Raw genomic sequence first — 23,541 nt, forward strand, 5'->3', positions numbered from 1 at the left:
ACCCTTCGGGTCCCAGTACCTCAGGGATTCAGATACGATGCAGCAGGGGGCATGAGACCTGCACATCATTTGCCCACAAAAGTCCCAACTCTTGTGGCTGCAGAACACAACTGCATACGTCACCTTTGGCTCCTCCTGTAAAGGAAAAAAGGTGAAATGAGTATACAGTTGTTTATATCGTTGATATAAAAGCATACTTTTAATAGTAATACTTACTATTGTATTCAATAGCTTAGGATAGTAAGCTAGAAAGGAAATAGTTAAGACACACATCTGTTTCTTCTCCCAGGCAATCGCTGAGACCTCCGTCAATGTTAATATTTAGATTCCTTATATGGGAAAATACAGGATGGAACGACTCCCGTACGTAGAGCCGGAGTTAGTGAATATTTATACTAACTTCTCCACCAGTAGAATATTAATACTGAACGGTGTTCCACAAGTGTCCCGATAATCAAAGGATTCATCAGGGTGTTGAGGGAATACTTCAACCTCAACATGTTATGCGGTCCCAACAATAGACTGTGATAGGATACACAGAGTATGTTGAGAAATACTTATTCTACTGTATTGTTGTATACTGTAGTTTTACCAACTACAGTAGACCCCCGGGGTACGGCGTCCCCAGCTTACGTTTTTTTTTCACGTTACGGTGTGGACTACGATGTTTTTTCGTCCCCTCGTTACGACATTTTCCCCACCTTACGGCATAGAGTTCCAAAATTCAAACTTGGCGGTTTTTACGCGTACGACTGTGTGAGTCACTAGCCTACCACCAAGCTCATACGTCACTACATATGTCACTAGGAAGCTGGTCTGCTATTGGTCAGCGTCACGGCGTCACTAAGATGCCGATACGCTATTGGCCGAAATCCCTCCCACAATGCCCGAGAGAGATGCTGCCTCTCTCTCTCTCTCTTCGTTATACGCGCGCTCAGTTCAGAATCTCGTATGCGTTTCGTACAGACTTGATCTCGTGTGAGTGCTTGGGATATCGTATTTTTTGCACATTTTAGTGCTTAATTCTAACTTTAATTCGTTAGCCATGGGTCCCAAGATTGCTAGTGATGTTAAAGGGAAAAGTAAGAAGATGATTACTATGGAAACAAAGCTGGAGATAATAAGGAAATACGAAGAAGGCATGGGCATCGTTACCCTCGCTAGTACGTATGGCCGAAACCAGTCCACGATTGGTACAATTATCAAGAACAAGGAAGCCATTAAAGCAAGTCAGTCTTCTAAAGGCATGACTGTCCTTCGATCCCTCAACCGAAGACGAGGCCGTTGATGATCTTGCCCCTGAGGGTGATGTTGAGGAAATAATTTCAATCGGGAGGTCCATGGGGCTTGTTGTCAACGAGGCTGACGTCCATAACCTTATCGAGGAGCACAGGGAGGAGCTTACGACAGAAGACTTGAAGGAGTTGGAGGCAATGCAGTTGACCATCATTCAAGAAGAGCACAGCTCTAGTGGTGGTGAGGACAGGGGATTGGGGTGGGGGTAGGGGGGAGAGACTGAAGAAACGACATCGACAGAAATAAGGGAAGCTATCGGTTGGTATGAAAACCTTACAAGTTTCATTGAAATAAAACACCCAGAAAAACTTCACACAGGTTGTCTTATGGAGAGTGTTAATGACAAGTGTAAGAGTCATTTTAGAAATATGTTGAGGAATCGTCAGAAACAGGCTTCTTTGGATAGATATTTCTCCAAAAAAGAAGTGTCAGAAAGCAAAGATGATATAAGTGATTCTATTAAAAAAGCTAAAAAAGAGTAATTTTTTAAGTTCTAAAAAAAAATTCAAAAAAAATTTCAAGAGACAAAAATAATAAAAACAAGCATTTTTAATTTTAAGTGTTTAATAGTAAGAATAAATTTATTATTAAGTGTACATAACATAATTAGCATTGATACGTTTTTATATCTACCATCTCCTCCCCCCTCTGCCTCCACCCACTACCAGCTCAAGTCACGTCACTCCAAAGGTAAATAAAATTTAATATTTCCTTTACAGTACAGTATATAATTTTTATTTATACCTGTAATGTTATTTAATTATATACTGTACAGTGCATGTAAATTATATATAAGTATACTGTAGTACAGTGATTACTATACTATTTTGTTACATACTAATTTTCAATGCTGTTACCTGGGGTTTTGCACGCATTAGCTATTCTATTGCCCGCCATACGACATTTTCACCATCCGATACCAACTCCGGAACAGATTAATGTCGTATGGCGGGGGTCTACTGTACTGTATTGTTATATACTGTAGTTTTACCAACTACTGTATTGTTGTATACTGTAGTTTTCCTAACTACTGTATTGTTTTATACTGTAGTTTTACCGATATACTATCGGGGTTTAGAGAGAGAAAAAGAATGGAAAGGAGGGTTTCCTATTATTATGGTTTAGCACAATTAATGGAAGTGTAAAAGGGCTACTGCCACCTACTGTCTCCTTGCCACAATGAGAGTTCTAATGGAAGGGGAGGAATGCATCTGATTCTAGCTTCCACCCAGCCACAACTTTTGCCGCCGGCTGTACTGCCGGTTGCAAGGTTTGTGGATGGCAGGCCAAGAGAGGACTGAAGAATTCTCAACAGTATAATGGGTTTCCCACAGGCAGCCGTCAGGGCCGGCTCAGTCTTTCCCCCCGGGGCATTCACCGCCGGTGAAGGAAGGACATAAGGAGGAAGTGGACGAGGTGGCAACCTAACTGCCGCTGGTAGGGTCCAGGCCGGCAACATAGTCAACCCAGCAAGCCGGGATGACTGTCTGAATACCGGCGAAAGAATGTTGTGACGGCAAGGCCGACACTAAAGGACAGAGGGGGGAGGGTAAAGGGTCTTATAGTTTACACGGGAGAAAGGCGGCGGCAGATATGCCGCCTACTTTCGGCTGTAAACTAAGGAAGCATGGCTTCCTGTGCCGATGCTGTTGTGGGCACCAGAGGAACAAAGATTCCCGTCGGCGACATTGTCGGCTGCAAGACGTAGTCTTATAGTTTACAGGGGAGAAAGGCGGCGGCAGGTATGCTGTCTACTTTCGGCTGTAAACTAAGGAAGCATGGCTTCCTGTGCCGATGCCGTCATGGGCGGCAGAGGAACAAAGATTCCCCGACATTGTCGGCTGCAAGAAGGTAGACGTCGTACGACTAAGTCAAGCCGGAGTTTACTACTCTGCGGCGATGAAACTTTTCTCTATAAGAGAAAAGTATCGAACCATATCCATAAATTCTAGGGGACATATATCCCCATCCGAATTAATAGGGAACGATACGGTGAGGTTAAACAATGGGAATTACTTTACTAATGTATACATGACGAGTTAGGCTAGCCTAACTCTGGTGGGGACCCGGCAGAGGAACAAAGATTCCCCGACATTGTCGGCTGCAAGACTATACACCCTGAGCTACTGTCTTACTTCAAAGCCGGGATACTCGGCGGCAAAGAAGGTAGACGTCGTACGACTAAGTCAAGCCGGAGTTTACTACTCTGCGGCGATGAATCTTTTCTCTATAAGAAAAAAGTATCGAACCATATCCATAAATTCTAGGGGACATATATCCCCATCCGAATTAATAGGGAACGATACGGTGAGGTTAAACAATGGGAATTACTTTACTAATGTTTACATGACGAGTTAGGCTAGCCTAACTCTGGTGGGGACCCCGGCAGAGGAACAAAGATTCCCCGACATTGTCGGCTGCAAGACTATACACCCTGAGCTACTGTCTTACTTCAAAGCCGGGATACTCGGCGGCAAAGAAGGTAGACGTCGTACGACTAAGTCAAGCCGGAGTTTACTACTCTGCGGTGATGAATCTTTTCTCTATAAGAAAAAAGTATCGAACCATATCCATAAATTCTAGGGGACATATATCCCCATCCGAATTAATAGGGAATGATACGGTGAGGTTAAACAATGGGAATTACTTTACTAATGTATACATGACGAGTTAGGCTAGCCTAACTCTGGTGGGGACCCCGGCAGAGGAACAAAGATTCCCTGACATTGTCGGCTGCAAGACTATACACCCTGAGCTACTGTCTTACTTCAAAGACGGGATACTCAGCGGCAAAGAAGGTAGACGTTGTACGACTAAGTCAAGCCGGAGTTTACTACTCTGCAGCGATGAATCTTTTCTCTATAAGAAAAAAGTATCGAGCCATATCCATAAATTCTAGGGGACATATATCCCCATCCGAATTAATAGGGAACGATACGGTGAGGTTAAACAATGGGAATTACTTTACTAATGTATACATGACGAGTTAGGCTAGCCTAGCTCTGGTGGGGACCCCGGCCAAGGTTGATACCACCTGGGTCCCCTTTGTATACGAAAGTAATGTTACATATCGGAAAAGAAATATCAATAATGTATGCAATATCTTCACTAGTATAATTTGCCTAACTTCTGGCGCGAGTACCTATAAGGTTTCCCTTTAGGATATCGTATAATAACAGGGGACGTATGCTTGACACGCCACATAGCTATCTGCACCCCACATAGCATTTACGCTTCGAGGGGGAAGTGTGGCAAGTATGGGAGGAGCCGTTACAAAACTCTCCTCCTTTGTTACTGTTACGGTACTCGGCGAAATCACATCCGGCCACCATGTTGGATTGATGCCGCCAGAGCGCGCTTTCCTCATTCCTTCCGGCGTATATGCCAGTCTCCATGATACAATGAGATTGGGAGGGGCCTGACAGGCCGGAATAGAGAACAAGGGCAAGTCCATCAGGACGTCATGGCTATCTCACCCAAAAATAGATTTTTCGCTTCACTCAAAATCCATTTTTTGGGCTTAAGCCATGACGTCCTGATGGAAGTGTACCAGAGAATTAATGTATCGTGGATTTTTTCCTTCTGTAGTGCCTTCAACTTCTAAACAATATTCCTTTGGTCTGATGACCACAGAGACCCGTGAATCTCCGTTACATGTCACTTCAGATAAGCATACTGTATACCATGTTATCGCAGGGAAGTCCTATTTGGACGTAAGGAACATCTTGAAGTTACTTGATAAAGGAACTCACCTACTGTCGGAGATCTGGCCGGTCTTATGGACAGATCGAAGAAGGTAAGTAAAATTGTGTTGGAACAAATTACCTTGGTCTAGGTGAGTATGCATCAAGAAGAAGCAATATTATAACATTGAATATAATAATATTCAAATAATAAGGTAATAAAAATTCTCTAACAGTGTTTTTATTTCATGTGTGAGGGGGAAATGAGACACACAGGGTAATAAAATTCTATTTTATTCAATAAAACAAGAATTAACATGAAAAGTAAATTTCAATTGGAATGCAATTAGAAGCATAGACTAAAGACATCAGAAGGCGTGGGTGTGGAATCTAAACAGGAAGAACTTGCCATTACACACATAAGTTCCAGGGGAACTATAAAGCCTTTCTAGAAAGTGTTATATACACTTCATGTTAAAAACATGTGGCACACGTGTTTCTGTCTATGTTACTTCACCTTTGTAGAAGAACAGTCCTTAGTGTCACAAGATGGCACTTAAAATCACTATGTTTCGCATTCGGGTCAACACAGGCACCCATGGAGATAGAGTCCCGAATAACTCACTGTTCTGCGCAGCACTAAGCAGCAGGTTTTAACACACTACCTGCTGACACCACGTAACGCTTAAGTTCGTGCACCTGCTTCGCGTAGTGTTTGAAAAACACTCGAGGATTTCCAGCCCATGAAAGATCGAAGACTTTCAAAATCCATTGCCTGGAAAAAGTTCAGGGAAGAGGCGACTTTCCTGGGATCATGACCTGCGGGTGTGCTGTCAGGATCCGCTCTGCGAATAAAGTAGGTGATCTTCGCCCTTAGTTGTTTGAGTGACAAATCAGATCCCGATGTTTCTCCTTTAAAGAGCTGTCCTCCGCCGAAGTCTGAAGTTCTTCGAAGATAGACCTTTAGACTCTCCACTGGGCATAGAGAGACATCTTCCTTCAGAGGGCAGATTCTCCAGGGGCCCCACCTTTTGGTGGGAAGCTCATTCTTGGCGAGAAACGTTGGGTCAGGGAAGAGGGTAAGTTCACCTGTCTCAGCGAACTGTATCTGGCGCTCTTCTCTAGATAAAGCCACAATTTCACTGACTCGGGCTCCCAAGGAGAGAGCAAAAAGGAAAATCACTTTTTGAGTCAAATCTTTCAGAGGGCAAGACTCATTGTCCAGACTTGAGGCAGAATGGAGCACCATATCAAGAGACCAGGAGATGGGTCTCGGTGGAGGTGCAGGACGGAGTCTAGCACATGCCTTTGGCAGCTTGTTAAAGATGTCGTTGGACAGGTCTATCTGGAAGGCATAAAGTAATGGTCTTGTCAAGGCCGATTTGCAAGTGGAAATCGTGTTGGCTGCCAAGCCTTGTCCATGAAGGTGAATAAAGAAGGACAGACAGAAGTCTATAGAGATTTCTGTAGGATTTTTAGCCTTGACGAAGGACACCCATTTCTTCCAGGATGACTCGTATTGCCTTCTGGTAGGTTTGGTTTTGTATTCCTCTAGGAAGTCCAAACATTTCTTCGAGATCCCAAACCTCTTCGTCACGGGTAGGGAGAGAAAATCATGAGATGAAGGTCTCGGGTTTTCTTTAATGAAGCGAAGACAGTTGACTTCTGAACCTGCTGGGAGAGAACTGGGTCCGGCAGAGGAATCAGCTTGGGTTGTAACTCCAAGATTAGAGGGAACCAGCTGCTCCGGGGCCACTTGGGTGCCACTAGGGTTGCTGTTCCTTTGAAGATTCTCAGCTTGGTGAGGACTTTCAGCAGAAGGTTGGGTGGAGGGAACAGGTAAATCTTGGACCATCTGTTCCAATCCAGGGACATGGCGTCCACCACTTCCTCTCTGGGGTCCTCGTATGGGGCCACGTAAAGAGGAAGTTGTTTGTTGTCGCTCGTCGCGAAAAGGTAGATTCGCAGTTCCAGGACTTGACAGGAGATGAAGGAGAATGAGTCTGCGTTTAGGGACCATTCCGACTCTATTGGGGTTGTCCTTGATAGAGCGTCCTCCGTCACGTTGCGGAATCCTTGTAGGTGAACTGCCGAGAGGTGCCATCTTTTCTTGTCTGCTAAGCGGAAGATGGGCAGTAACACTTGATGGAGTTGGGGCGATCTTGAGCCCTGACGGTTGAGACATCTGACCACAATGGCGCTGTCCAGAGATAGGCGGATGTGGATTGAGGGACGTGGAGACAGCCTCTTCAGAGTAAGAAGTACTGCCATGGCCTCCAAGATGTTGATGTGAAAAGTCTTGAATAGGGGTGACCATGTTCCTTGAACTTGTCATTGATGGGAGTAACCCCCCCATCCTTCTAGCGAAGCATCTGTGTGGATAACGACCGACGGAGGCGGTGGATGAAGGGGAACTGATCTTCTCAGGTTCTTTCCCTCCGACCATGGCTTTAGGAGTGAGCGAAGCCTGGTTGGCAGAGGTCTCTTGAGATCTCTTAGAGCGATGGATGCGTATCTTCTCCAGACTCCCGAAGTATCTTTTAGCTGTGCTCGTAGCACTGAGTCTGTCACCGAGGAGAACTGGAGGGTCGTCTTGAAATCCATTTGGATTTTAGGAGTCTCTTGACAGATCCCGCTATTTCCTTCCTTATCTTTAGAGGGATGGAAAGATGGTGTGACTGAATGTTCCAATGGATTCCTAGCCATTGAAACTTCTGAGCTGGAGACAGTCGAGACTTTTTGGTGTTGATTTTGAAGCCAAGATGTTCCAGGAACTGAGTCATGTTGAGTCCGAAGGGCATAGCTCTGAAAGCGGACTGCCTTTTCTGAAGCCTGAATCCTAGGTAGGAGGAGGCCTGGCGATTCATTGGAATGTGCCAATAGACGTCCGCCAAGTCTATTGAGACTGTGTATGCCTTGCGAGGTAGTAGGGCTCTATGTTGAAGAGTTAACATCTTGAATTTGTTGTTGGCTATGAACTTGTTAAGAGGGGACAAGTCCAGAATGACTCGGAGTTTGTCGGAGTCCTTCTTGGGAACACAGAATAGTCTTCCCTGGAACCTGGTGGACTTTAGCCTCTTGATCACCTCTTGTTCAAGGGTTCTAGGACGTATTCTTCCAGGACGGGGGGGGGGGGGGGGAGGGGGGATGTTGGAAGGATTGGTGGAAGGTTGGAGGTGGTGTTACCCAGCTCCACCCTAGTCCATTCTTGATGATGCTGTGAGCCCAAGAATCGAAGGTCCAATGATCCTGAAAGTGGCGGAGTCTACCTCCCACCGGAAGCATTTCATTGCTTCTGGTTTCCCGAGGGTTTTCCACCTTGGCCGCCTACTCCCTTTCCTCCTCTCCCTCTAGATGGATGTCGAGAGGAGTCTCTGCCGGAGCCTCTACCTTTGGGACGAAAGGTAGTAGACTGCCTTTCGTAGGCTGGTGTGAAGACTGGTGACTGAGCCACCACCGGCTGAGGGACCAGCTGAAAGGTCTGTTGTGGCTGAGCCACCAATTGGGGAGTAGCGGGTGCCAGAAACTGGCATTTAGCCCGACGCTGCTGGGGTCGGGGCTTGTTTGATTTCTTCTTAGATTGGGGGCCCTCATCCTGAGAAGATTTCCTCTTTCTTGACATGCCCCACTTGTTGAGAAGGTTCCGGTTCTCAGTGTCGGTTCTGTCAACGATCTCTTTCACGAGGTCATTAGGGAAGAGATCTTTCCCCCAAATGTTGGAGGAAATCAGTTTCCGGAGTTCGTGTTTGACGGTGGCATCCGCAAACACAAATTCTCTATAGGCTCTCCGGGCCTTGATGAAGCTGTAGAAGTCCTTCGTCAAGGTGGTAAGATGGGACTTAGCAAGAACCATGTAGAAGCCTGAGACCCGAGTGTCCCCGGCCATTGTCTCAAGCTGCACTTGATGAGACAGGGAGGACGCCAGCCTCTCTTTTGTATCCTGCTCCCAACGCAGAAGGTACTCGGAGAGCTTGGGGAGGTTCTCATTAAACTGCCGTTCTGCGACGTTAGCCTCCAACTTTCCTACTGAAAAAGTTAACTGGATGTATTTCCAGATCTTGTCGTTGGGAGGGAAGGCGAGGGAGAGGGACCTACATTCCTCCAATGTAGGGCAGGGTTTCCCTTCCTCCACCGCCTTCAACACTGCCAGCAGGGACTTTTCAGCAAGGGGAAGACCATGGTGGCAGGAGCAAGAAAGGATGGGTGTTTCTTGCTTAGGGCCGGCACCTTGGAGTTGGTGTAGCCCTTGCTCTTAAGGCAGTTGGCTAGAAGAGCTTGACAATGACCTCCTTAGGCTCGGTCTCCTCCTTGGAGACTGGCTCGGACTTGAGACAGATGTAACAGTCTGGGTAAGCTTCAAAACTAGGCCAAAACTCCACCTCTTCAAGGGGAACTGCGCCTACTTTATCAGTGATGAAAATCCGTCCACTCATGATGGGCATGTGTTCTGCATGCCTCCAGGGGTTGGTCACTGAGCAGAGGGGAAGATCCTTAACACCGATCTTCTTCGTCGTCTGTTTCGACAAATGAAGGATCTCCCTATTAAGGTCCGCGTGTCCCTGACGGAACCTCTCATCCAGGAGCGCCACCAAGGCCTGGAGGCTATCCTGGGTGGCCACTACTGCGGGCACAGGAGTGGAAGAAGTAGAGGGGATGGAATCCGATACAGCAATGGAATAAACAGAGGGGGCGCGGGCGACCTCGCCCTCGGAGTCGGGAGTCTCCACATGCTCTTCCTCCTCTTGACCCTCGGCCATCAAGGTCCTTTCGGTGGTGTCCGACACTTCCGACATTCGTTCCACCTCATCATGATGGAATTCTTGAAGTGCGTCCAAAACGTCCAGTTCGACCGTCAGTTGGATGCAGGGGATCTCAGTCTTGGGAATGACGGTATCCGCAGACGCCTTTGGAAAGAGCAAAGCTCTCATTTTCTCATTTGGAAGATAGGGCCCCTTGGCTTTCTTTTGGAAACCACGCACCCATTTGCGCAGTTTCTCTCGGGCAATGTCCCTGGCCTCCGCTGACGGGGGGGTCCTCGAACGCCTCATGGGGCAGGTCTTTGCAAACAGTGCAAACCTGCGGGTCCCAATAACATAGAGTCCCTTGGGAGATGGAACAGCTGGCGTAGGTTCGGCACGCCAGGTGGCCGTAGAAATCCGGGCGTCGAACACTGCAGAAGGCGCTCTCACACGGTAGGTACTCCTCCTGTAAAAGAAAGGGGCATGAGAGTCTGCGGAAGTCAATTACAATGACTTAAAGTAATCTCAGATTAGTATTAAAGTTATACAAACTTATAATATAAGATTCCTTTCAAGTGTAAGCTTAGGATAGGTAAGCTGGAAAGAAGCAGAAAAGACACATACTTGTGCATCCCGCCCTGTCAATTGCCGTGACCCCACGCCATAACTAATTCTAAGGGCTCCTCAGGAGCCTAGAGAGGAGGAAGGAATATCCACATTGGATAAAGCGAAGCTTAGACTTCCTCCGGGGAATTAGTCATGGTGAGAGGGGGGGAAGCTGAGTTCATTCAGCATAGAAGAAAAGGGAGAGAATGATTCCTCACTATTCAGATTAGGTCCCAGCAAGGGGCTGTGCATGGATGCACAGAGTATGCTGGAAGAGTTTACTGCACAACTATACGCCATAGTTTACAGTCTAGGGTATGTACTATACCACAGATGTACTGGCTATCATATATAGCAGTGGTTCCCAACCTTTTTTTCAGGCGACCCCAATCATGCACCTCAAGCCATGACCGCGAACCCACTAGTTTAGTTGTATAAGTATTATTATATATTACTAGTTGTTGGCTGTAAAAGTAAGGGACAGTAAATATCCTTCTATAAGATAGGTACTATAAGATTGGAAAAGACAGAACTAACATCATTAAATTTTATTATAGGATTATAAATTTTAAGGCTTAATATTAATCAAAAACTATATATAAATGTTTTCTGTTAAATGGTAAACTGATTTTAATGGGAGCCTTGGTCCTGGATCATGATGCTAGGTTTCTCTATTCGTGGTTCAGTATTAGAAAGAGGGTAGGTAGCAAGGAAAGTGAAGGGGCAAGGAACAAGGAGGAGGATGTGTAGAGAGGAGGGGAGGAGTCAAGGAAGGAGTAACAAGGATAAGAGGTGTAATATATTTGCAAATCGCAGTAAATAAGACGAAGCAGAAACGAAAAAATCAATGATATACAGCACTCCAAATCTCGCCAAAACAACAACCTCAAAAACCAACCATATACAATACTCCAAATCTCTAAACAACAGCCAGAACTACAACCACAAAAACCAATGACATAAAATCCTCCAAATCTCTTAACAACTGCCAAAACAATAACCTCAAAAACCAGCGACTTCAAATCCTCCAAATCTCTAAACAACTGCCAAAACAACAACCTCAAAAACCAATGACAAAATCCTCCAAATCTCTAAACAACCGCTAAAACAACAACCTCAAAACCCAGCGACACAAAATCCTCAAAATCTCTAAACTGCCGCCAAAACAACAACCTCCAAACCCAATGAATGAAAAGCCTCTAAATCTCTAAACAACTGCCAAAACAACAACCTCCAAAACCAATGACATAAAATCCTCCAAATCTGTAAACAACCGCCAAAACAACAACCTTAAAAACCTATGACATGAAATCCTCCAAATCTCTAAACAACCGCCAAAACAACAACCTCCAAAACCAATGACATAAAATCATTCAAATCTCTAAACAACTGCCAAAACAACAACCTCAAAAACCAATGACTTAAAATTTTCTAAATCTCTAAACAACTGCCAAAACAACAACCTCCAAAACTAATGACATAGAATCCTCAAAATCTCTTAACAACTGCCAAAACAACCACCTCCAAAACCAATGACATAAAATCCCCCAAATCTCTAAACAACTGCCAAAACAACTTAACCTCAAAAACTAATGACATAAAATCCTCCAAATCTCTAAACAACTGCCAAAACAACAACCTCCAAAACCAATGACTTAAAATACTCCAAATCTCTAAATAACAGCCAAAACAACAACCTCCAAAGCCAATAACTTAAAATCCTCTAAATCTCTAAACAACTGCCAAAACACCAAACTCCAAAACTAATGACATAGAATCCTCCAGATCTCTTAACAACTGCCAAAACAACAACCTCCAAAACCAATGACATAAAATCTTCCAAATCTCTAAACAACTGTCAAAACAACAACCTCAAAAACGAATGATAAAATCCTCCAAATCTCTAAACTGCCAAAACAACAACCTCAAAAACCAATCGCAAAATCCTCCAAATCTCTAAACAACTGCCAAAACAACAACCTCAAAAACCAATGGCAAAATCCTCCAAATCTCTAAACAACTGCCAAAACAACCTCAAAAACTAGCGACAAAATCCTCCAAATCTCTAAAGAACCGCCAAACCAACGACCTTTTCAACCGAGTGACCAGCGCCGGAGACGTGCCGACTTCACAAGAACATACAAATAAAATAACACATCTAATAACACAATTATTTTATTAAATGAAATAATAATCGAAACAATACAAATTCACAAGAAGTAAATAAAAAGGTAGGGGAGGAGTAAAGATGGGGAGAGGAAGGGAAATGGCAAGGAAATATCGAAGAGGAGGGGAGGAGGGAGGGGGTAAGAAGGAGGGGGAGAGGAGGGCAGGGGTAAAAAAGAAGCAGGGGGAAAAGGGGCATGGAAAGACGGAGAATGGGGGAGAGGAGCAAGGAAAGGGTGGCGAAGGTAAAGGGGAAAATGTAGGAGGAGAGAGCATGAAAAGTGCACCTCTCCTTCTCTTCCTCTTCCCTTGCCCATCTCTCTTTAAATATGGTGGGGGGTACCATGTGGTTTTAGAAGCCTCAATTATGAACACTGTGATAGGCTATCATCCACCGACATACTGTGGTGCAATACTTCGTCAGCAAGGGAAGTACTCAGTTTCTATTGTTGGCATACCACTTTTTCATGAATAATCAAGAATTTTAAAGAAACAAAGATTGAGTACAACTTACGCAGCACATTCGAAATCACTATACAGGTATAAATGCATGAACTATATAAGACGAACAAATAGTAGACAGTGTATCCTGCTGCGGCAGTACAGCTGGAGTGGCTGCCTGGTTGGACGTGGACAGTGATGCTGTTCACGTATCAAATGCGTACCGCACTCAGGGATACCACCATTAAAATTTAGTTTTTTATATTAATATATGAATAGATAGATATATAAAAGTCGATAAATAAAAATCCACAAATACGTTTATATATTTTTTTCTATACTGCGAGTTCGGCCATATTTTGAATTTTTATTTTTATTTTGATATTTTGAGATTTTGGCGACCCCAGGAAAAGCACTTGGCGACCCCACTTGGGGTCGCAACCCCAGGGTTGGGAAACCTGGGTATATAGCTATACGATAGTCACTGCCGGCACTGGGCCGGCAGGGGAGAAGTGACAGTCCACTGAAGTAAAATGACTAGGTGGCGCCGGCAGCGTGACGACATGCCGGAAGCGCGCCGGGCGCCAGCAAATCTCCATCGAGGTGAAAACCTTTCCCAGCCATCAGTCTAGAGAGAGGGCGAAACCTCTGGGTGATGGCAGATCGCCGGCAAGTCGGCGATCCCCGGTAGCCGGCAAGCAACCGGCGAAGGTATTCCAACACTGACGTCAATCGATGAGACAGAGAGGATACCGGTTTACACTGATGGCTGTTGCCGGCAGCATAGAGGCGGCAGTGGACCGGCACTGGTAGAAAGAGAGAAAGGACAAGAGGAGAAAGAGGGAAGGGCAGTAACTCAATACCCAGACCTCGTCTTCCTCCGGAAGGAGTGTTCAAATGAAAGGGAGAAGGTAGCAACCTTTCATCCAGCCACAAAAAGAGCCGGCAGCCGGCTAGAGTTGCGGGTGGCAGCCCAAGGGAGGACAGAGGAACACTAAGATAGGGAGGCCTTCCGCTGGCAGACCGACCTGTCGTATGCTATCCCGTAGTTCGACTATATGCGGGAAGCGTAGCAGTCCGGAATAACCAACGAAAGGACCGAGCCGAACCCACAACCTGCCGGCACGTGGTGGAGATGTAGGACGGCAGACAGAGGTGTGATGGCTAAGGCAACACAAAAGGACAGAGGGGGGAGGGGCAAGGGTCCTGAGGAGGAGTGTAGGAGGAGGCGTAGCCCCACCGACACTCCAAGGGGGGGGGGGTTCTGTTTCAGGGCTAGCACTATCCCAGGTGTAGGAAGAATTTATTCTCCAGTCTAGGGTAGGTTAGCACAGAGAAGGTACAGCACTGATGTATCGTCCTAAACTATAAAGAAACAGAATCCCTGGTCTGTCTAACCTAGGCTAGGGGAGCAAGTCCCCAAACCAGGAAAGACAGGGGTAGGACAAGTCGCTAGACCACAGGGAGGAAGGGTCGTAACCCAACCAGGTGTGGACTAGGGGGAAGGGCAGAGCCCCCCTCTAACCCCCACCTTCGCCTACCAGCAGGAACCAGAAGGAGACTTCGTTCTCCTAATGGGGTAGCTGGGGGCGAACGACTAGTACTCTGAGGTTCTGTCCCAAACTCAAAGCGCATGTACTATGGCTAGGAGCGGGGAAAGAAAAACCTAGCCTTACCTTACTTGAATACGATTCAAGGTAAGGAGGGCTAGGATGTAGCCTAGGCTATCTCAGAGGGAGGAGATTACCTTGGGTAAGGTAACTGGGGAGGTGAGAAAGTATACAAGAGCCCTAGCGTTAGGTTAGGGGCAAGGGAGTCGACTACCAAGATCACCGAAACCCCTTGTATACTTCCTAGAAGGCGAAAACATATGTGCAATCACTGAATCTTATATGTATAAATGCCTATATCTTCATTTCGTAATTTAACACTAGGAACACTTATTATATCATGCATGAAAGTGAACGAAAATGCCTAGGCTATCGACCCCAGGGGCTAGGCTATCGAGCCCAGGGACTAGGCTAGCAAGCTAGCATGAGAATCGGCTACCTACACTCACCAAAATTAATACAATCGGCATAATATAACTAATTCCTAGCAATGAAGACTAAATAACTAATGGTGATTAGTTAAGAGACCGGGAAGGTAGTTCAGTCTGACTAAATAAAGCATGCGAGGCGAATAACAGCGTCATGGATGACACCTCCGGTCAAGGCACAGCTCCGCCACAAAACACAGTATTTTAAGATAAAAAGAAGTTACTTTACGGCTAGAGCTCATTTATACAATACAAGAATATGGTACTAAACTTTCCAGAGGAAAGCGAGGCAGAAGATTGCGACATTATGGATCACTTAGCGAAAACTGGAAAAAAGGCACCTAGTCATATACGCTTCATGAGAAGGAATGAGGGAAGCGCACTCTGGCGGCATCAATCCAACATGGCGGCCGGATGTGATGTCACCGAGTACGGTAGCAGTAACGAAGGAGGAGAATTTTGTAACGGCTCCTCCCATACTTACCACACTTCCCCCTCGAAGCATAAACGCTATGTAGGGTGCAGATAGCTATGTGGCGTGTCAAGCATACGTCCCATGTTATTATACGATATCCTAAAGGGAAACCTTATGGGTACTCACGCCAGAAGTTAGAATTCTGTGAAACCTTTAGTTTAATTCTCTGGGAATATCTACTGTAGTCATATATACCCTTAGGGAGCCACTGAAGGAACCTTCCATCAGGATGTCATGGCTTAAGCCCAAAAAACATACATATATGACGTGAGACAGCGGTCTCAAAATGGCCGCCTCTGGTGTCGGCTATGCTCAGCTAAACACACTTAAATTATACGAATTTAACTGTGAGAAGGGAGCCTGAAAATTATACACAGGAAAGATTAGATACTAAACTTTCCAGAGGTTGAAGATGCTGGAGAAAGCATCATAATATTCCAAAATCAGTAACAAACACCGAGAGAAGCGTGGGAGCGCACTTATCTTAAATGCTACAGATTAAAGGAATGATGGGCCGTTGTAGTACGGAGGGGAGGTCCACCAGGTACCTTGATAACGGCTCCCCTTTCGTTCGCCACTCTTCCCCCTCAAAGAGATAAATCCATTCGGGGTGAAGATTTCTGTGTCATATCAAAAAATACGTCCCTGATATTATGCGATATCCTTAAAGATATATTAAGGATACGGTATTTTTGTAGTGAATTACATGGCAATGTAACCTAGGAAAAAAACTACTGTTTCTTATAGACAAAATTACGATCTCTTAAAAAATGACACTCGTTTTCGTCGCAAATGAATAGTTTCAGCAATATATATACATCTATATCCTACGATAATGGGGGACCCCCAGTGGGAACTCGGGGTTTTGGGTGGGGAAAACATACTGGGGAAACGAAATATAATTGTTTTCGTATAGTAAATAACGTGAATTAAGCGAAATTGATGTTCATTTCAATCGGAAACAAACAAATCAACCAATTCGGATAACTTTAAGATGCACGGTGTCACTTCTCTTACGAACGAACGATAACATTAGCAACGTTACCAATAATACACAGTGTTACCAACGTTGACGTATGGTACACAGAGTTACCAACGGCACGTTGACATTACTAAAGATAGTAATGATAGATATTTCCATATATTAAATAATTTCTCCATATAAGTTTTACTCAATATATAAAATGTACAAAAAGGGCACAGAACCTAACAAACCCACCTAACCTAGCCTAGTAGTATGACAGGTCACAAAATAACATTTGATCTACATCGGACGTTGGCAGCACTGGTTACTGTATTTTTTCATAACAATCTCTGTAACGGCGCCTCCATAGTTTATCCAGATATACGGTTTTGTATTTTCCTCCGGTTATTATAATTTCAAGAAGGTAATGTATAGAGAAGAAAAGGCTTGTTTTACGATTATATATCGATTCCCCAGTATGTTTTCCCCACCCAAAACCCCGAGTTCCCACTGGGAGTCCCCCATTATTGGAGGATATAGATGTATATTTATTTCTGAAACTATTAATTTGCGACGGGAACGAGTGTCATTTTCGAAGAGAGCGTAATTTTTTCTATAAGAAACAGTAGTTTTTTTCCTAGGTTGCATTGCCATGTAATTCACTACAATGATTAAGGTATTTTTGTAGTGAATTACATGGCAATGTAACCTAGGAAAAAGTTAATTCTAGTGAGCAGAAATTTATGGGTAACTTGGTTACACATTTTCCTCAAGTTCACGAAAAATATTGAAAGTTGCATCCTTCTCTGGCTAATTTTAGTCTGGACTTTTGAACATTCTACAATTTGGCTTGTGCATGTTGGTTAAATGTAAACAACCAAGTGACTTACGATGCTTAATTCGACTGTATTCGTATCTCTGATTTTAATATTCTAAAAGTCAGATGACCCTTTCATTTCTAAGGACCATCTTTACTGTATATGTTAAGTGCGTTAAACTATTCCAAAAAGATCTCCCTGTAACAGATATCCAGATCCAACAGACAGAAAACTGCAATGATACAACTCACCAACCATCATATGACATTACCGATATCACCTCGTCGTTGATCAGGTGCTACGCCTAACACGGGGTTGTACACACCAAGAGTGGTGAAAAAGTTGAAAATAAAGAATGCAAGAGCGTAAAGGCTCTTGTGTTGGCAGCCCGTAAGCTAATGTAACTGTAATTTACCTTTAATTACTTTGAAAGAGGGATAATGCGGTTCGACAGACAAGTGTTTGAAGTGATTGATGTTCGAACGTGTGAACGGAGTATTTGGTTGTCGAACACGTTTGTCGAACGGTTCGAAGAAAGTCTGTTTTCGCGTGACTTTTGTGGGCGGGGCTTTATTGTCCACAACCCTTACGCTTTTGTGACTATATTGGGAGCAGTAGGACTACTGTAAGGGTTATGAACACAATGTAAGACACATATGATTATCATAAAACCATTTGACATTTGAAGTTCCTTCAACTCAATAACCATCGGGATTAAATAGTTCAAGACTTAAGTATATGCGTATATTTTAGTTCCTTTTAGGATTCCTTTAATTTGTTGCAATACACAATTTAAGTTTCATAATTGAAAAAAAAGGAATTTTATTTTTTTCTTAGGCATATACAACAGGGTTTTTATGATCAATTTCAGGGTTTTTCCCCGACGATTCAATCTAGACTTTTTAATAGCATTTGTAAAATAAAAATAAAAATTGAAATATGGCCTTATGAATTTATTCATAAAATGTACATAATTCTATAAGGCTAATTCAACAAAATAGGCAAAGCTACATAATGATAAAACTAACTAGATTATACTGAATATTAGTGGAGTTTTCAATAAAAATTTAACGCATGATTATCTCATAAGCAAGGGGTTAATCGAAATGGAAAAATTAAATATAAAAAGGATTAATCATTTAGATAAAAATAAAAGCTATTTTATAAGCAAGGGTTAGCCAAACAAAAGCCAACTGAAAATAATCGAACAATACTGTACTGAGACTTCTGCACGCACAACCGAGTGATAATCATATAAATCATAAATACACATAAATAAAAGGCGCCACAGACACTCGCTTCTTCAGAGACATATCCTATGGTACAGGGTGACGCTAGAGTCCTTTGGTTGATTGATTGATTTATTTATTTTAAGTTTTCTGGCATCCTGACATCTAAGGTCATTGACGACGAACGAGTCCTTTGAAGTTCCAATGGCGGGGACTTTCAATGTTTGGTTGCAACCCTCTGTCTTGGTGATGCCACTGAATTATATTTCTGTGATGAGTAGTTGAGAGGCTTTGTGGCTGGACCTTTTAATACCATTCCGATCTTTTAATGAGCCTTTTTATATTCTCAAGCTGTTAGAAATGATGCCCCTAGAAGGTCACTCAAGACTGGGCAAATGTGTCTTAACTGCCAATACACCTCATTATCAAAAGATGGTACTATAATTAAAGGGGAACCTTAGGTACACCCATAATCTCAATGTGACAAGATATTGATAACTCCTCTCATGGTGGTGGCTGGGGGTCAATACGGTAGTTTGAAACATGGGGTCACATTACCTGGCAGGCGAAATTCCGACAGGTCATGCCGGATCCAAAAATCTGGATTATCTCTTTATAGAGGCAGACATTTTGAGAGATGTCTATAATGAATATAAGGAATAATCTTGTGACTAAGGGAAAATATGTATATACCTATAAAGTGTTGTGTAATTTAATCTATTTCGGTCATTGGTTATATTTAAAACACACCATTCAGTATATAGCTATTTTCCGAAATGATGACCCATATTCACAGATCTCGTTTATTTGCAAGGGAAGCGCCTATGGCAAAACATAGTCCTTTTGAATGATGTGACAAGAACAACAGGCAACTATGATACTTCAGTGTAGTGACCCACGGGGATGGTGTAAGCAGTACATTCATGTACCGTTTGCCTGAACCGAGGAGCATTGGGAATGCTTATTTAAGAGTAAACTGAGCCACGGCAGAGAAAAAAACCATAGTTAATTGTGACACTTGAATCTTACGCCACTTACATGAACCATCAATTTTCCAATTATTTTTCTTGTGTTTTAATAAGCATTTCGGACAACTACTATTGCTGCAAATAACTTTTTGTTTCGGCGTTTCCCTACCCAAAACCCCGGGTCCCGGGATAGGAAAACTCATGAACGGCCAGTTTGCTTCAATATTCATGGACAGATATGGACAATACGTAATATAACAAGTACAATAATACATGTTTCATTGTTTGGCTAGAAACTAAAGTATCATATTCACCACCTAATTAATGTCATAGTTACCACTCGTAGTTATCAACATAGTTCTTAACCACATGGGGTGAACGTGGAAGTGGATGGGATCATGGGACTACACAAAACACACACACACACACACACACACACACACGTGCATTACTTCGTTTGACCATGTACATATGAAACCAACACACTATGTCCATCGATGGTAGTTCGTTACTCATGAAATAAATTTATCTTTTTGTGAACTTGTTAACTCGTGTAAACCGGCCTAATAGTAAATAATTGATTGCGTAGGTTATATTCATGATGCATCCATCGGAATCATCTACTGCCACTTGCTATCACTATACAATCATTATCTTATCACTCAAAAACGCCATATTGTACGTTGCATTCAAGCAGCTTAAAACAACTACAACGCAATATTGTATTTAGTTTGCGACAGGCATCACAATGGCGACTATATGGAAGAGTTATTTCAACTACATATTATAAGGTAAAAGGTTAACATGCCACGTGGGACTTTATAAAAACACATTATCTCCAATTATGTTGCCTATATAGTACACCACATGACGTGATTAAAATTTTCCAGATAATGCAACAGTACTCCGGTCATGCAGGTTAAAAAACATATGGACACACTGTAATGATGTAATAGGCCTTTAACCATGACATATAATGCATTATTTAATGATTTAATATAAAAAAATGTGGTTTCCCTACCTTCCATTACTCTTCTTGTGCTAAGTCATTCCACTGACAATCAATCATGATCTCACTTATCTCCTCCCATAGTTAGACCACAGTTGTCTCAGTATTTTGCCAACGTATAAAGTGCTTGATTACTTTGTATTGCTATAATTAGGTTTTCATTCCAGTCTCTATCCGTAATCACTATGGGAATACACATATATAAAATTACGTTCAGGTCGTAACGCGTATACGTATATCCAAGGTCTATAGAATACGTATTCTATAGACCTTGCCTTGCGTATATCCTTGGCGGTGTTCAGGTAAAGTGAAGACACGAGTAAATATCGTCCAACAGTTTCCTTGGGCGTGCACACTCAAACTTACTGGAAACAAGCATATTGCCCAACTATCTCACTTCGAGACTATTATATGGTTTTTTTTTTCTTTAGTAACTGTTGGTATTTTGCCTGTTCGCGTGAACTCATATATGTTTCCGTAGTTCACACAGTTGACCAACTCAAAGTTCTGTAATCTGCTCCTCCCCTTTGATGACTTATAACTGATTGAGTCTCCATATCATCCTTCGCCTTATCTCGCCATCTAATTTTTTCTCCCTCTCGATCTCTACACACTCCTCTCCTAACATGTTCCTCTGAAGTCCTCCTCACACCCGGATATAAATATATATATGAGGGAATATTTGTGAGTTCTTTATGTAAGCTAAGCTTGAAACTATTATTACAGATTGGTGTACAGCAATCACATAAAATGACCGGCTTCTGCCATTCTCCTTCTCCGAAGTAGAATCTACTGATGGCATCACTTCCAGTACAGTACTTTGATCTATCACGAATATGTATTCATAATTTCGTTTTCTGACCAAGCACATGATTTCAATATCATATCAAAGTATTTTACATTTTCTGGTATAAAGTTACTAATATTATGATTTTTTTTAGAAAAAATATGTATAGGTTACTATAGCAAGGAATTCAAATTTGCAGTTTATTTATACACAGTTTAACCAGTTCTGTGAAGGTAAGGATTGACACTATCTAAATGTGATGTGTTTCATTGGAGTTTGCGCTTGATACACACACACACACACACACACACACACACACATATATATATATATATATATATATATATATATATATATATATTATTATTATTATTACTTACTAAGCTACAACCCTAGTTGGAAAAGCAGGATGCTTATAAGCCCAGGGGCCCCAACATGGAAAATAGGCAAGTGAGGAAGGGAATTTTACATAATTCTGAATTACTGAAAATGTTTTTATAGATCAAATGTGCAAAACTTAACATCACTCTACCCCTAATCTTATAGATGATCCACGTAGGCGAGGCCTAAAAGACATATAAAAGAAAATAATAATAATAATTATAATAATAATAATAATGATAATAATAATAATAATAATAAAGGACTGCACTATGCCAAAGTAGCAAAACTGGAAAATGTTGATTTTTTCTTAGCGTGGTGACATCAGAGGATAATCTGGCCATTTGAATATATCAAGTGTACTAAAATTTCACGAGTGTTCTATAAGAAACTAAAGGGGCATTCAGTAAAGAGCATGCCTTAGCCACGCCAAGCAGTCTTATTTTGCTCTTAACTCCACTGTGTACTTGTACTCCGATGTATTTTCTTCAAAATCTATAGGATTTGTCCTTGGGTCATATCCCACACGTCCACTAAGTTTCGCTGAAATTGGTTCTGTAGTTTTTTTTTTTTTCTGCGTAATGTTGTTCACAAACAAAAAATAAACTGGCAAAATATTTGCCATTGACTCAACATTGCGATTATTTTCAAAGTACTGCTGCGTACTTGTACTTTGATGTACTTATACAAAATGTTACAGATTCATACTTAGGTCATACCCAACATGACTACCAAGTCTGGTCAGAATCGGTAGTCATTTTTTTGTGTAAAGTTGCTGACAAACAAACAAACAAATAAATAAATAAACTAACTAGAACGGGCACTCGGTAGAGCGCATACCTTCGCCTGTATCATGTTGTATATCACAAGATAGGCAACTGAATTATACACATTTTGGCACTAGTTTCATGTAAGTTGAAAAAAAAAAATACCACAATAAAGCACAAAGACGTTTTTTACCTTTTCGTTACCTTGACCATTGACCCAATCACTCCCAAAATCTTATCAAAATTGTCCTCGGATCATGGCCAATCATCCTACCAGATTGCATGAAATTTGGTCAAATAGTTTTTGAGTTACGCAAATCACAAACAAACAAACATAAATAAATAACGACATCATTATATCAACTTGGATATCATAAGATATGCAATTGAATTATGTACATTTTGACACTGGTTTCATGCAAATCAGATAAAAATTGACCACGATATGGCAAAAAGACGTTTTTGACCTTTTCATGACCTCGACATTGACTTTTGATCAAATCACTCAAGAAAGCTATCAAGATTGTCCTTGGATCATGGGCAATCATCTCACCAAATTTCATGAGATTTGGTCTAATCGTTTTTGAGTTATGCGAATCCCAAACACACACACAGACATTCAAACAAATAAATAAACACCTATCAAATAAATACACGTCGAAACAAAGCCTTCGCAACGAAGTTGGCTAAGCTAACAAACATACGGGTGAATACATACTGCAAAGATTTTGGCGAAGGCAATAAATTGTTCTTTCATTGTTTATGATTCGCTTATACATACAGTATATCTGGAACGCCATCAAATAAGGTCGGTGAAACTTTGTAAAATGGCAGTGATATGTATTGAAATACATCCAGTTGCTATTAATATCAACAATCATATTTCGTGAAATGACAGAAGCATAACCGGCAAGACACGTTAATATATTTAATTGACATTGTAACTGTCAATAAAAAAATGACTTAAATAACGAAATGGAGCTAACCGCTCCTGCGGGCTACGTGTGTTAAGCTATTACATGACGTTTGTCTATTCTCAGAATTCGACCCCCACTTTTGTTTCTTTTGTTGTTTGACACCGACACAGAATTCACCTGGCATTTTACCTTTCAACAACACGATTTACATTCTTTGTTGTTTGTATACAATATTCATTGATAAAACACATTGCATA

At 42.4% G+C, this 23,541-nt stretch overlaps 1 long non-coding RNA gene across 1 annotated transcript in view; it reads right to left on the reverse strand.

Moving 5' to 3' along the window:
- The window catches only part of LOC137617804 (uncharacterized), a 156,441-nt gene extending 135,774 nt beyond the window's left edge, over positions 1–20,667 (reverse strand). Inside the window, exon 1 of the long non-coding RNA XR_011039665.1 lies at positions 20,445–20,667. This is a non-coding gene — a long non-coding RNA (uncharacterized lncRNA). The remainder of the gene's footprint in view (positions 1–20,444) is intronic.
- Positions 20,668–23,541: the final 2,874 nt, after the last annotated feature.

The sequence above is a fragment of the Palaemon carinicauda genome, chromosome 24 (genome assembly GCF_036898095.1).
Source record: "Palaemon carinicauda isolate YSFRI2023 chromosome 24, ASM3689809v2, whole genome shotgun sequence".
NCBI lineage: Eukaryota > Metazoa > Arthropoda > Malacostraca > Decapoda > Palaemonidae > Palaemon > Palaemon carinicauda.